This window comes from Sinohyriopsis cumingii, chromosome 3 (assembly GCF_028554795.1).
Source record: "Sinohyriopsis cumingii isolate HCF-2022 chromosome 3, ASM2855479v2, whole genome shotgun sequence".
Lineage (NCBI taxonomy): Eukaryota > Metazoa > Mollusca > Bivalvia > Unionida > Unionidae > Sinohyriopsis > Sinohyriopsis cumingii.
In genome coordinates this window covers 147,009,440-147,026,392 of record NC_142963.1, presented here as the reverse complement: position 1 = coordinate 147,026,392, position 16,953 = coordinate 147,009,440, and the positions used below count along the sequence as shown (strand labels likewise).

The following is a 16,953-nucleotide window of genomic DNA, read 5'->3' as shown; positions in this document are numbered from 1 at the left end:
GTCATAACTAACTGAGTGCTAAGCGCCTCGCGAGTCAGCTGTTAGTACCATTTTTATAAGTCTTTGGTATGACTCTGTCTTCAGAGAGAATATCTCCAATGGAAAACAGCGACCACATAATAAAACCCCTAATAATAATGGATAACTCCATAATTCAGTACAGAATCTCCGTCGGGATATTCAACAATTGTTCACTGTTTAGCAGCAAAGGCATCAAAAATCAACGTCACAAATTCATCTTAAGATATTTTATAAGCAGCTAAATGCAGTTGCGGCTTCTCAAGAAAACTCCATTCATTTTCATGATTTCACTTTTACTAACTCTTTGTGGGGACGATGAAACAAGCCAAGACCAATCGAGGGTAACCTAAATACTTAGAAAGTATAACAGAGGAATTTTCAATTACATGCTTTAGTGAAACACATTTAAATTCTAGCATTATCTGAACCTTGATGGTTTTACAAACTGTCATGGAGGCAGCATCATGGTATAAGTTTCTGATCAACTACTTTGCAAATATGTGAACGATTCAAACTTTGGCTGTCATGGCACTGAACTAATGTGGACTGAGATTATGTTACCCTTGCATAAATTAGCAACAGGGGTAGGGTACATATCAAACTACTCTCCAACCAATTTTCTGGGAAAGGTTTTAATTGGTATTGTCAGTGACACGAATAAACATATTATTATTATGGGGGATTATAACACTGATGTACCTTCTGCTTCTGCCAATTTAGTTAATTTAATAACAAGATATAGTCTTTGAAATGTAATAACAAATTCTACACAAGTAACTTCTACTACCAACCATGTTTGATTTAATCTTTTTAAGCAATGGTATAAATATAATTCAAGACATAAATTGATATAGAGTTTAGTGATCATGATGCCCTTAACAGCAATCAGCATTAATGTGTACCTCCAAGCAGCCTACACATGCTGTGACTGGATTTGTAACAAAGTCAATTTTAACAAACTGAATGCTCAGATAAGAGGAACTAACTGCGCAGATCTATTGCTACCACCAATCGATACTGATGTGGTACTGATATATTCACAACCAAACTAATCGAGTTCTCAACTTTGTGTATTCCTTGTAAAACTTTAACAATTTACCCAACCAATAAACCAATTGGTTTGATTTCCAATTAAGAAAAATGATAAGGAAAAGGGACAGAGCATAAAAGTTTGTCATCACTTGTGATAGACCAATCGACTGGAACAAATCAGGAATAAAGTAAACAACATGAGAAAGTATGCTAAAATGCAATATATGGACAATACTGATACGCATCTTTCAGACTCTGAACAAAAATGTTCCTAAAACATTTTGGAAAATTAAAAATCCCATTTAAAAGAGATATATCCTTTAAATTCTACTCCACCACTTACAGATACAAGAAATAATGCTTTGGCTTGCATCAATGAATGACAAAGAAAACTTACTCAATGATTATTTCATTTCAGTTTCAATTTATGATAGTAACGTTCCTCTCCCTATTTTTTTAAAAAAATGATCCAATACCCTAAACAAAATTATTATTACCGAAAAAGAAATGATTAAATCCATTTCTGTCAATAAATCCACTGGGCTTGATGGCGTAAGTCATAGAATGTGTAAAGGTGTCAGTGAAACAACAGAAGCACCGCCAGCAATGCTTTTAATCTATATAACATTAAAACAAGCCAAACTTCAGACAATACTCCCTCCCCCTGTATCCAAACAATCAAATTATAACCTTTGACATTCAAATAGTATGGTCGTTTGCAGTTTCAGGCTACATTCTACCAAAATCATTATTTTTACCCTCATCTAAGTATCCTTGTGTTTAATATTTCCAAAATGATGTAATTCTAGCAAAATGACAAGTTTTATTAATCGAAGCCTTGATATTTATCCATACTAGTTTATGACAATACAAGTTCATTAAAAGCTGATCTGTACCATGTTAACACCCTTTTTGGTTCCTGCAGTGGGATCCCAAGTACGGTATAGACAACTGAGTTCATAAGAAAAATACTTTCAAGGTTATATGCAACTATTAGCTTAGATTTACTACTCTGGGGAAAGGGTGAGTGATGCAAATTAAAAACACAGAATTTTATATCATGTATCCAAATATATAATTGTCACCAAATAGAGATTTGAGTCACTGTATGTGTGTGTGTCTCTCTCTCTCTCCAATCATTTTTCTTTATTATCATGCTGAATATGTTGCAATACTTTTATCATGTATGAAGAGAGCTATTTTAAGTTGTTAAAACTTGTGCCCAATTCTGTTGTATCATATTGTGGACATGAAATATGTTTAAACAAGAAAAAAAATGTTTATATCTTATAAAAAATCTATCCAAGCAGAAACTTTTAAAATAATAAAATTAGGCAATGAAACATAAGACTGGTTCTAGGTTGAAGCCTTAACTGATGCACACAATTTACTCATGCACCAACTTCTTCTTATAATGTATTACATTCATTTTTAACAAATTATTTTCAGCCAATCAGTGACCTTTGTTCTCTCAAATACAATATTTAATATATCAGGACATATAGTCTGGTTCCAAAGCTCTCAAATACAATATTTAATATATCAGGATATATAGTCTGGTTCCAAAGCTCTCAAATACAATATTTGATAAACCAGGACATATAGCCTGGTTAAAAAGCTCTCAAATACAGTATTTAATATATCAGGACATATAGTCTGGTTCCAAAGTTCTCAAATACAATATTTAATATACCAGGACATATAGTCTGGTTCCAAAGCTCTCAAATACAATATTTAATATATCAGGACATATAGCCTGGTTCCAAAGCTCTCAAATACAATATTTAATATATCGGGACATACAGCCTGGTTCCAAAGCTATCAAATACAATATTTAATATACCATGACATATAGTCTGGTTCCAAAGCTCTCAAATACTATATTTAATATACCATGACATATAGTCTGGTTCCAAAGCTCTCAAATACTATATTTAATATATCACAACATATAGTCTGGCTCCAAATTTAAACTCTTAAAATAAGAAGTTGCCTGTCAACTTGTCTTCAGCAGGAATTTTATGGATACATGTAGCAATGTAATTTCTGATATTATGATCATCAAATCAGCACCAAAATGGACTACAATTCACACAACTTCTATTTCTAACTTTCCACGATCCACAATGATGGGGAAAATTGACATAAAACATTTACATTTTACTTTAATTATGTACTATATTGTGTGTTGGGGGGGGGGGAATGTGTGAAATTAAGGCATGGTGAAATGAACTTTGTCATGTGGGCATGTTTACACAAAGTGATGAACTTGAAGGTGACTATTTCATATTAATTGGCCCATAGCATGGACCATATACAGTCTAAAACAAAAATGTTTATTAAATTCTCCCTCGGGACTATTGCAGCGCATGCAGGTGTGACTCAGCCTGTTCTGGAATGGTCACTTCCATTAAACAATTCGAGTTGTGTCATTCAACATCAGCTATTTCTAGAAAATACATCAAAGACTATGCTAACCATTTGATATGCCATGTCTGACTTGATGCCTAAAATACATAAGGCTTATTGGTGAATACGAGCTATTAACTAATACACTGGATTTCATCAAAATGCAGCAAAATGAAGACAAAATATAAGTGAATAAGTGTAGTGATACCCTGCATAGCATATGGGGATAAACCTGTATTAATTAATTAATAATCATAATTAAGCATTCACAGCCAACTTTTACAGGTGTGAACGAGTCAGGTAAATACAAATCCATTACTGGTACTTATGTAAAAAATGATGTTCTGATATTCTCTTTACTCATTAAGGTGGGAAATACCAGACCAGGACTAGATTTTGTTCTTACAAATATATACTTATAATTCACAAAAATATGTTATATGGTCACAGAGCTTTAAACATATACCAAAATTAATTAAAATTGGAAACAAAATAATAGTTCATTTGTAGAAATTATTCTGACTTGCTCCAACTTGTCAAGGATCAAGGACACATGATTTTTTTAGGAGTATTGTGAATGAATCCCTGTGTCTGGACCTTACAGTTTTCACCAATGGCATATTATGATAAAGTAACCTAGATTAATATATTGTAAAAGGAATTACACTCTGAAGCAATCACACTGGAGAGAAAAAGCAAACATTAAATAGGTGCAACTTTTGTCATCTCTTCAAGGCATCATACTGTTAACTGAGCCAAACAATGGGAACAGTTATTATATCACTTAAGAGACCTTAGAAATCATTAATATTTTTTATGATTCTATTTAATATTTCTTATTCATTGAAAAACGTTCTTTGCATACAACAGAAGCAACCATAAAACATAAATAGAAAATAAAATGTTTACCGAGTTCAACCTCAAAGCTTTATGCAGGACAAAAGAGCAAAGAGGTGTGATTTGGCATTTTCAGGAAAATTTATTTGCAAAAAGCGATCAAGTTATTTCACTGAAATGCAATTATTTGTAGCTTAACTTATGCTAATTATATTGGGGGATAAGTTATGTCCAAGTTTATGCCCAGCATAAGTAAAGTAGTCTTGGTGTATATGAATTTATAACTAATGCATTGGATTTTATCAAAAAGGTGGCAAAATGAAGGAACTATATTTCAAAAATCTTAATTTTCAAGAGAATGTTCACAAGCTCAGTCAATAACACACAAAAATGCTTGATTAATATGCAAAGATGTCACTCATATCTCATGTAAAAAACAGCACAGTTCACAATATAGGCATGTCTCACAGTAATAAGGCCAGCCAATCAGATTGAAATGTATCTCATTAATATGCGCAGATGTACTCATATCGAATCCAGAGTGGACATCATTCATTGAATTCATCTAGCTCTTGATGATATGGGCCTCCAGAGTAGACATCATTCATTGAATTCATCTAGCTCTTGATGATATGGGCCTCCAGAGTAGACATCATTCATTGAATTCATCTAGCTCTTGAATGATATGGGCCTACAGAGTGGACATCATTCATTGAATTCATCTAGCTCTTGATGATATGGGCCTCCAGAGTGGACATCATTCATTGAATTCATCTAGCTCTTGAATGATATGGGCCTCCTGAGTGGACATCATTCATTGAATTCATCTAGCTCTTGATGATATGGGCCTCCAGAGTAGACATCATTCATTGAATTCATCTAGCTCTTGAATGATATGGGCCTACAGAGTGGACATCATTCATTGAATTCATCTAGCTCTTGATGATATGGGCCTCCAGAGTGGACATCATTCATTGAATTCATCTAGCTCTTGAATGATATGGGCCTCCTGAGTGGACATAATTCATTGAATTCATCTAGATCTTGATGATATGGGCCTCCTGAGTGGACATCATTCATTGAATTCATCTAGCTCTTGAATGATATGGGCCTCCAGAGTGGACATCATTCATTGAATCCATCTAGATCTTGATGATATGGGCCTCCTGAGTGGACATCTTCATTGAATTCATCTAGCTCTTGAATGATATGGGCCTCCTGAGTGGACATCATTCATTGAATCCATCTAGATCTTGATGATATGGGCCTCCTGAGTGGACATCATTCATTGAATTCATCTAGCTCTTGAATGATATGGGCCTCCTGAGTGGACATCATTCATTGAATTCATCTAGCTCTTGAATGATATGGGCCTCCAGAGTAGACATCATTCATTGAATTCATCTAGCTCTTGAATGATATGGGCCTACAGAGTGGACATCATTCATTGAATTCATCTAGATCTTCATGATATGGGCCTACAGAGTGGACATCATTCATTGAATCCATCTAGATCTTGATGATATGGGCCTCCAGAGTAGACATCATTCATTGAATTCATCTAGCTCTTGAATGATATGGGCCTCCAGAGTAGACATCATTCATTGAATTCATCTAGCTCTTGAATGATATGGGCCTACAGAGTAGACATCATTCATTGAATTCATCTAGCTCTTGAATGATATGGGCCTACAGAGTGGACATCATTCATTGAATCCATCTAGATCTTGATGATATGGGCCTACAGAGTGGACATCATTCATTGAATTCATCTAGCTCTTGAATGATATGGGCCTACAGAGTGGACATCATTCATTGAATTCATCTAGATCTTGATGATATGGGCCTACAGAGTGGACATCATTCATTGAATTCATCTAGCTCTTGAATGATATGGGCCTACAGAGTGGACATCATTCATTGAATCCATCTAGATCTTGATGATATGGGCCTACAGAGTGGACATCATTCATTGAATCCATCTAGATCTTGATGATATGGGCCTACAGAGTGGACATCATTCATTGAATCCATCTAGCTCTTGAATGATATGGGCCTCCAGAGTGGACATCATTCATTGAATTCATCTAGATCTTGATGATATGGGCCCACAGAGTGGACATCATTCATTGAATCCATCTAGATCTTGATGATATGGGCCTCCAGAGTGGACATCATTCATTGAATTCATCTAGATCTTGATGATATGGGCCTACAGAGTGGACATCATTCATTGAATTCATCTAGCTCTTGAATGATATGGGCCTCCTGAGTGGACATCATTCATTGAATTCATCTAGATCTTGATGATATGGGCCTTTAGAGTGGACATCATTCATTGAATCCATCTAGATCTTGATGATATGGGCCTCCTGAGTGGACATCATTCATTGAATTCATCTAGCTCTTGAATGATATGGGCCTCCAGAGTAGACATCATTCATTGAATTCATCTAGATCTTGATGATATGGGCCTACAGAGTGGACATCATTCATTGAATTCATCTAGCTCTTGAATGATATGGGCCTACAGAGTGGACATCATTCATTGAATTCATCTAGATCTTGATGATATGGGCCTACAGAGTGGACATCATTCATTGAATTCATCTAGCTCTTGAATGATATGGGCCTACAGAGTGGACATCATTCATTGAATCCATCTAGATCTTGATGATATGGGCCTACAGAGTGGACATCATTCATTGAATCCATCTAGATCTTGATGATATGGGCCTACAGAGTGGACATCATTCATTGAATCCATCTAGCTCTTGAATGATATGGGCCTCCAGAGTGGACATCATTCATTGAATTCATCTAGATCTTGATGATATGGGCCCACAGAGTGGACATCATTCATTGAATCCATCTAGATCTTGATGATATGGGCCTCCAGAGTGGACATCATTCATTGAATTCATCTAGATCTTGATGATATGGGCCTACAGAGTGGACATCATTCATTGAATTCATCTAGCTCTTGAATGATATGGGCCTCCTGAGTGGACATCATTCATTGAATTCATCTAGATCTTGATGATATGGGCCTCCTGAGTGGACATCATTCATTGAATCCATCTAGATCTTGATGATATGGGCCTCCTGAGTGGACATCATTCATTGAATTCATCTAGCTCTTGAATGATATGGGCCTCCAGAGTAGACATCATTCATTGAATTCATCTAGATCTTGATGATATGGGCCTCCAGAGTGGACATCATTCATTGAATCCATCTAGATCTTGATGATATGGGCCTCCAGAGTGGACATCATTCATTGAATTCATCTAGCTCTTGAATGATATGGGCCTCCTGAGTGGACATCATTCATTGAATTCATCTAGCTCTTGAATGATATGGGCCTCCAGAGTGGACATCATTCATTGAATTCATCTAGCTCTTGATGATATGGGCCTCCAGAGTAGACATCATTCATTGAATTCATCTAGCTCTTGAATGATATGGCCTCCTGAGTGGACATCATTCATTGAATTCATCTAGATCTTGATGATATGGGCCTTTAGAGTGGACATCATTCATTGAATTCATCTAGCTCTTGAATGATATGGGCCTCCTGAGTGGACATCATTCATTGAATTCATCTAGCTCTTGAATGATATGGGCCTCCTGAGTGGACATCATTCATTGAATTCAACTAGGTCTTGAAGATATGGGCCTCCAGAGTGGACATTATTCATTGAATTCATCTAGGTCTTGAAGATATGGGCCTCCAGAGTAGACATCATTCATTGAATTCATCTAGCTCTTGAATGATATGGGCCTCCTGAGTGGACATCATTCATTGAATTCATCTAGATCTTGATGATATGGGCCTTTAGAGTGGACATCATTCATTGAATTCATCTAGCTCTTGAATGATATGGGCCTCCAGAGTGGACATCATTCATTGAATTCATCTAGCTCTTGATGATATGGGCCTCCAGAGTGGACATCATTCATTGAATTCATCTAGCTCTTGAATGATATGGGCCTCCTGAGTGGACATCATTCATTTAATTCATCTAGATCTTGATGATATGGGCCTCCAGAGTAGACATCATTCATTGAATTCATCTAGCTCTTGAATGATATGGGCCTACAGAGTGGACATCATTCATTGAATCCATCTAGATCTTGATGATATGGGCCTCCTGAGTGGACATCATTCATTGAATTCATCTAGATCTTGATGATATGGGCCTCCAGAGTGGACATCATTCACTGAATTCATCTAGCTCTTGAATGATATGGGCCTACAGAGTGGACATCATTCATTGAATCCATCTAGATCTTGATGATATGGGCCTCCTGAGTGGACATCATTCACTGAATTCATCTAGCTCTTGAATGATATGGGCCTCCAGAGTAGACATCATTCATTAAATTCATCTAGCTCTTGATGATATGGGCCTCCAGAGTGGACATCATTCATTGAATTCATCTAGCTCTTGAATGATATGGGCCTCCTGAGTGGACATCATTCACTGAATTCATCTAGATCTTGATGATATGACTCCAGAGTGGATATCATTTATTACTGAACTCTGTTCTTCACCGAATGGGCTTCCAGAGTGGATGTCACTATTTACTGAACTCATCCACCATCTTATGATATGGCCCTCTAGAGTGAATGTCATTCACTGAACTCATCTAAAAGCTTGAAGAAATGGGCTTCCAGAATGGACATGGATGAGATTAACTGAACTCACTGAAGATCTCAATATGGGCCTCCCAAGTGGATGTTTTTCAACACTGAACTCATCTACGATCCTGATGATATGGGCCTATAGAGTGGATGTTACTACTAATGAACTCAAGTAAGATCTTGATGATACAGGTCTCCAGACTGGATGTTACTCATTAGTGAACTCATCTACAAACTTGACGATATGGCCCTCTAGACTGGGTGTCATTCACTGAACTCATCTACAAACTTGACAATATGGACCTCTAGAGTGGGTGTCATTCACTGAACTCATCTACAAACTTGACAATATGGACCTCTAGAGTGGGTGTCATTCACTGAACTCATCTACAAACTTGACGATATGGCCCTCTAGAGTGGGTGTCATTCATTGAACTCATCTACAAACTTGACAATATGGCCCTCTAGAGTGGGTGTCATTCACTGAACTCATCTACAAACTTGACAATGTGGCCCTCTAGAGTGGGTGTCATTCACTGAACTCATCTACAAACTTGACAATATGGACCTCTAGAGTGGGTGTCATTCACTGAACTCATCTACAAACTTGACAATATGGACCTCTAGAGTGGGTGTCATTCACTGAACTCATCTACAAACTTGACGATATGGCCCTCTAGAGTGGGTGTCATTCACTGAACTCATCTACAAACTTGACAATATGGACCTCTAGAGTGGGTGTCATTCACTGAACTCATCTACAAACTTGACAATATGGACCTCTAGAGTGGGTGTCATTCACTGAACTCATCTACAAACTTGACGATATGGCCCTCTAGAGTGGGTGTCATTCACTGAACTCATCTACAAACTTGACAATATGGCCCTCTAGAGTGGGTGTCATTCACTGAACTCATCTACAAACTTGACAATATGGACCTCTAGAGTGGGTGTCATTCACTGCACTCCTCTACAAACTTGACGATATGGCCCTCTAGAGTGGGTGTCATTCACTGAACTCCTCTACAAACTTGACAATATGGACCTCTAGAGTGGGTGTCATTCACTGAACTCCTCTACAAACTTGACAATATGGACCTCTAGAGTGGGTGTCATTCACTGAACTCATCTACAAACTTGACAATATGGACCTCTAGAGTGGGTGTCATTCACTGAACTCATCTACAAACTTGACAATATGGACCTCTAGAGTGGGTGTCATTCATTGAACTCATCTACAAACTTGACAATATGGACCTCTAGAGTGGGTGTCATTCACTGAACTCATCTACAAACTTGACAATATGGACCTCTAGAGTGGGTGTCATTCACTAAACTCATCTACAAACTTGACAATATGGACCTCTAGAGTGGGTGTCATTCATTGAACTCATCTACAAACTTGACGATATGGCCCTCTAGACTGGGTGTCATTCACTGAACTCATCTACAAACTTGACAATATGGACCTCTAGAGTGGGTGTCATTCACTGAACTCATCTACAAACTTGACAATATGGACCTCTAGAGTGGGTGTCAGTCACTGAACTCATCTACAAACTTGACAATATGGACCTCTAGAGTGGGTGTCATTCACTGAACTCATCTACAAACTTGACAATATGGACCTCTAGAGTGGGTGTCATTCACTGAACTCATCTACAAACTTGACAATATGGACCTCTAGAGTGGGTGTCTTTCATTGAACACATCTACAAACTTGACGATATGGCCCTCTAGAGTGGGTGTCATTCACTGAACTCATCTACAAACTTGACAATATGGACCTCTAGAGTGGGTGTCTTTCATTGAACTCATCTACAAACTTGACGATATGGCCCTCTAGAGTGGGTGTCATTCACTGAACTCATCTACAAACTTGACAATGTGGCCCTCTAGAGTGGGTGTCATTCACTGAACTCATCTACAAACTTGATGATATGGCCCTCTAGAGTGGGTGTCATTTATTGAACTCATCTACAAACTTGACGATATGGCTCTCTAGAGTGGGTGTCATTTATTGAACTCATCTACAAACTTGATGATATGGCCCTCTAGAGTGGGTGTCATTTATTGAACTCATCTACAAACTTGATGATATGGCCCTCTAGAGTGGGTGTCATTCACTGAACTCATCTACAAACTTGACAATATGGACCTCTAGAGTGGGTGTCATTCACTGAACTCATCTACAAACTTGATGATATTGCCCTCTAGAGTGGGTGTCATTCACTGAACTCATCTACAAACTTGACAATATGGACCTCTAGAGTGGGTGTCATTCACTGAACTCATCTACAAACTTGACAATATGGACCTCTAGAGTGGGTGTCATTCACTGAACTCATCTACAAACTTGACAATATGGACCTCTAGAGTGGGTGTCTTTCATTGAACACATCTACAAACTTGACGATATGGCCCTCTAGAGTGGGTGTCATTCACTGAACTCATCTACAAACTTGACAATATGGACCTCTAGAGTGGGTGTCTTTCATTGAACTCATCTACAAACTTGACGATATGGCCCTCTAGAGTGGGTGTCATTCACTGAACTCATCTACAAACTTGACAATGTGGCCCTCTAGAGTGGGTGTCATTCACTGAACTCATCTACAAACTTGATGATATGGCCCTCTAGAGTGGGTGTCATTCACTGAACTCATCTACAAACTTGACAATATGGCCCTCTAGAGTGGGTGTCATTTATTGAACTCATCTACAAACTTGACGATATGGCCCTCTAGAGTGGGTGTCATTCACTGAACTCATCTACAAACTTGACAATATGGCCCTCTAGAGTGGGTGTCATTTATTGAACTCATCTACAAACTTGACGATATGGCCCTCTAGAGTGGGTGTCATTCACTGAACTCATCTACAAACTTGATGATATGGCCCTCTAGAGTGGGTGTCATTCACTGAACTCATCTACAAACTTGACGATATGGCCCTCTAGAGTGGGTGTCATTCACTGAACTCATCTACAGACTTGACAATATGGCCCTCTAGAGTGGGTGTCATTCATTGAACTCATCTACAAACTTGACGATATGGCCCTCTAGAGTGGGTGTCATTCACTGAACTCATCTACAAACTTGACAATATGGCCCTCTAGAGTGGGTGTCATTTATTGAACTCATCTACAAACTTGACGATATGGCTCTCTAGAGTGGGTGTCATTCACTGAACTCATCTACAAACTTGACGATATGGCCCTCTAGAGTGGGTGTCATTCACTGAACTCATCTACAAACTTGACGATATGGCCCTCTAGAGTGGGTGTCACTCATTATTGAACTCATCTACAAACTTGATGATATGGCCCTCCAGAGCAGATGTTACTCCTAATGAACTCATTTAAGATCTTCACGATACAAACCTCTAAAGCTATCACAAGCAATATGAGCAGATAGTACAGTGTGACACTGCTATAACATGGTAGTTGGGAGCCATAGAACCTGACCGTGTTATAGACCAAACTGTGTTATAAGCAACCAGGTCAGTTAGCTGAAGAAATGATGCATTTTTGGTATATTCGCAAGGGGGGAGTAGGTAATAAATATGTGCTTCATTGGCATAGTTATCATCTTAAATTGATGCATATTAAATGAGAAATACACCTGTAGTGAAAACAGAGAAGGCATATATAATATTTTACTTTATTTAGAGAACCACAGATTGGTACATATACATGTATATTGTTTATATATGCATGCCTAATGTATAGCATGAATAGAGTATCAACACTGTGTACTCACCTGTGAATCTCATCACATACACTGAATCCACAATACAAGCAATTCCATTGGAAATATACACACACACAGATTTAAAATATTCATTAATTTTGTCACAGGTCATATAGGTCTGAATTCAGTGGAAAAACATAGCACAATCACATAATCAATGATGAAGCACATTTACTTTTCAGTACGTCCCAAGTCGGTAAAAGTAAGTCTGCGTTTTAAGCTGCCATTGATAGCGTTTATAAGCATAAACCTTTTCCCTGCAAAAAGGAACCTTTCACAGCACAGTAAACGTGTTCCAGTCACACTGGAAAATGAAAAATTCCATCAGAATCCATGGCTTTTATATAAGTTTGGTACTGACTTCCTTTGAAGAAAAGTTCTTTGTTTTATTGAAGAATATCGTTGGCTTTCTTTGATAAAGGGTGCATGCATTAATGAAGTCACCACTAAATGACAGCTTTGGAGAATGAAACAAATAACCATTTCTTATTGTAGTGGCAACATCAAATAGCTGTATTGCATGATTGAGACTAATTTTATTTCCATTTGCTTAGCATGCTTTCATAACAATCGGTGCTTAAAAGGTAATGTTTTCTTTGAAGTTTCAGCAAACTATTTTATCTGGGTACATTTTAAAAAAAGAAATTGGCTGTCATTTGGTCGATTGTAGTTACTGTTCCTCCCTGCCTATTGAAGAGACCAACAAGATGTATTTTTTGTTGTTGCTTTTTTTTTTACATTACATTAACGGAATTATGCTGCCTTCCAGGCATGCATCAGAAATTTAACAATGGGTCAACAGACGATAGAGATGCAGGTGTTCTGGTCTGATGACAAGGATTAGCACAGAAAATGTGAGTGTTCTGAATTATCTCTTTTTAGTAATGGTGGCCTTATTCAAAAGCAGATCAGAATTATTATTTTGTATAACTTGAAAGCCATTTGAGATGGTATGATTTCTTTCAAAATTTGATCAATTCTACCAATCAGTTCATTTAGAAGTTGTTTGAAGGTTGTTGTTGTTGTTGGAGGTGGGGTTAATAACCAAAGTCATGCTGATTGGCTCCAGCCTTATACAAATGTGAAAGCTTTTATGCCAGAATACTCTCTACAAACTTTGGTTCAGACTGGTCCATTGTTTTCTTTTTTGAGATGTTTAAATTTTTATCAAATAATAACAGACAATCCATATCACATGATGCACATTGGGTCATACCATATGCTCACATGACCTTATGTGCCAGGTGAGCTAAAAATAGACTGATGACTTTAAAGGGAAAAATTCTAAAAGAAAGGTAGTACACTTAAGAATTGAGTAAAAGAAGAATAAAAAGTGAAAAAAGTATGGAAATCTAAAGACAAATTTTTCAGCTAAGTTTTAACAAACAAAATAAATAATCACAATTTAAAATATCTGCTGCATTCAGGAAAAAGGTTTCATCTGAAACACAAGGCAAAAGATCATGCACATAATCACTGACACATAATGCAGAATCCGCAAGCATGTAAAAGATATTGTAAAAGATATTGTTCAACAGGGACTGATGCTCTTCTGGCAAATTTGAAATTTCCAGGAATTCATGTTACCAGTAAATTAATTTCTTCTGTCCTTGTATTCTTTTTAACTGCTGAGTATTTAAAGAATTTCCAGGAATTCATGTTCCCAGTAAGTTAATTTCTTCTGTCCATGTATTCTTTTTAACAGCTAAGTATTTAAAAACATTCCTGGCACAAGAGAAAAACTCATTTGGGTAACAAAACTAATTTCTTACATGTCTAAATCAACATGTTCACAAAATACCTCAGTACAAAATTCTTTGTCATGACCTTTGACCTTGAAACACTCATCATGGATAGAAAATAACTGAACTTGCCTCTGACAATGTCAACTGGTTTACAAACATCTGATGTTTTGTTAAAACTATAATTAACACTTTTAAAAAATGATGAAAGATATTTAAGTGGCTTCATTCAAGGCCTTCATCAGGTCCACAAACTGGGCTTGATCAAAATCAATTCGGCTATGGTGGCTGCCATTCACGCAAGAAGAGTAGTGAAAACAAGAATATCAAAATGGCCAAAACGGTGCCATGATGAAAGTGAGGCAGCTAGTTTGGATATTTGATTTGCATCATTACAGAATAACTATCTTGCAAGAAATAAGTAGTCTTTTCTGTAATATACTGGTATCCATGTAGGAGAGTCACATGCAGCTGTTACAAGATTTTTCAATATTCTGGGAGGTCACATTGGCATCGTTTTCACTGTGGTGCAAGAACTTATGACTAGAGCTTTTTAACTGAAAACCATATTTTTCTGCATCATTTTCATTCAAAACCAACTAAGGTCATGTCAATACAACTATCAATTCCAGTGAAGTAGTGGTAACAAGATTTTCAAGACGGTCACCATGCCATGAACATGGAAATCTGATTTGCATTATTTTCATTTAGGGCCGACTAGATGTTGCAAGAAGTCTTAGGTGATGTCCATGGGGCAACATGTTCATTTAGGGCTGACTAGATACAACAAGACTTCTTTTGAAATTTCATGTAGATACGATTATGCATTCAGAAGGATTAGCAATAACAAGATTTTCTAAATTTCCACCATGGTGGCCACATTGATGTTAAATCAACACCATATTCATTAAGAAGTTTTTTTTGAAAAACTGATGTTGATATGACCATCCACTGGCATTCAGGAATAGTAGTGATAAAATGATTTTCAAGATGCCTCTCATGGCAGCTATACTGGATCTCTGATCAGTGCTATTTTCATTTATGACCAACTACACATCACGAGAAGTACATCAAGTAAAAACCTTATCCTGATAATGACCATCTGTTCAGGTTGAGTAAAGATAACAAGATTGGATGTACACACCCAACGATGAATGCATGTGTAAAGTCTCATCTCCATCCTCAAAGTACTTTTAGAGGAGTAGCAATAAAAAAACTGATGCTATCAGATGCACAACTGACCAATGGATTAAGAACAGATGACAGCCATCACATAAGGTCTTATGGTCTATGACCAGTAATGCAAAAAACTGTAGGTTACTATTTTACTCCTTCATGACAACCCACCTGGTATACAAATTTTCACTGATCGAATCTATGAGGTAATATTGCATCAGACAAATTTTGATGATTATCGTGACCTTCACTCTAAGTGTAATACCTCCTTAAAGTCAAGGTCAAGGCCATTATGATCAATATTGAACATTATTGGTCAAATAACCATTTGGAGTAAAATAGTAATAGCAGTAAAATGTTTTCTACAGATAAAAGTGGAGCAGGCTGAGCTGCAATACAATGTGTACCTGAGATCCATGTCCACGGGTTACCTAGGAGTGCATGTGGAATAAAAAAACATGGAGTACAAACACACAAAAATTATGAAGACATAAAAGAACAGGACAAAGACCTTAAAGACACTCTGTGACCATTAAAGCATATACAGTCAAATCTGTCTATAGTAGCCACCTATGGAATAAAGCAAAACCAGCCTTATGTAGTCAGGTGACCTATGTATGTGGGTTCACCTTTCAAACTTGGTTTTGAACAAATTTTGCACCAAACACCAGTAACCGTACTGTCACTATTTTATTATTGTCATTCAAATTCATTATCATCATCATCATCATCTTCTTCTTCTTTAATAGACTTCTTCTTCTTCTTCTTCTTCTTATTATTATTATTATCATTATTAATAACTGTTCTTGTTATTGTTAACATTTAATTTAGTGCACAGTGTTGAACAGAATTACAAAATACAAATAGTTAATATGATGTTCCACCTAGAATTGCAGTCTTCTGCTCATTTTAATCCCATCTTTAAATTAAATAATCAATGACATTCATATATAAAAAAAATCACTGTTCTTTTGTGTTACCCGGTATGCACCATGAGTGAACACTAATTTCCCAACTAACTGACAGATTACATATAACTGAAACAGACAAGTGACTCTACCCCTGGCTAACAATTGAACAATTAGACTTACAAACAGATGTTCACACTTCAAACAATATACAGATTAATCAGTTGCTCAATTCATCAAGATCGAAAGGATAAGCTTATATGAGAGGCATGTGATGAAGAGGAAATGAAAACCATGTGGCTATTGTTACCATCACATCAACCAAAACTTATCCTGCCTTTACAGACACATTTTGTAAATATTAAATGACCCATGACATTGATGAAACAGCATGAATTTTTATCTTTCCTCAAAGAACAATTGTTTTC

The 16,953-nt window shown here is 36.9% G+C and overlaps 1 protein-coding gene across 1 annotated transcript in view; it reads right to left on the bottom strand.

The window, feature by feature from the left end:
* The window catches only part of LOC149804089 (transient receptor potential cation channel subfamily V member 6-like), a 173,669-nt gene that overhangs the window by 24,154 nt on the left and 132,562 nt on the right, over nt 1-16,953 (bottom strand). The gene's annotated exons all lie outside the window — the stretch shown is intronic.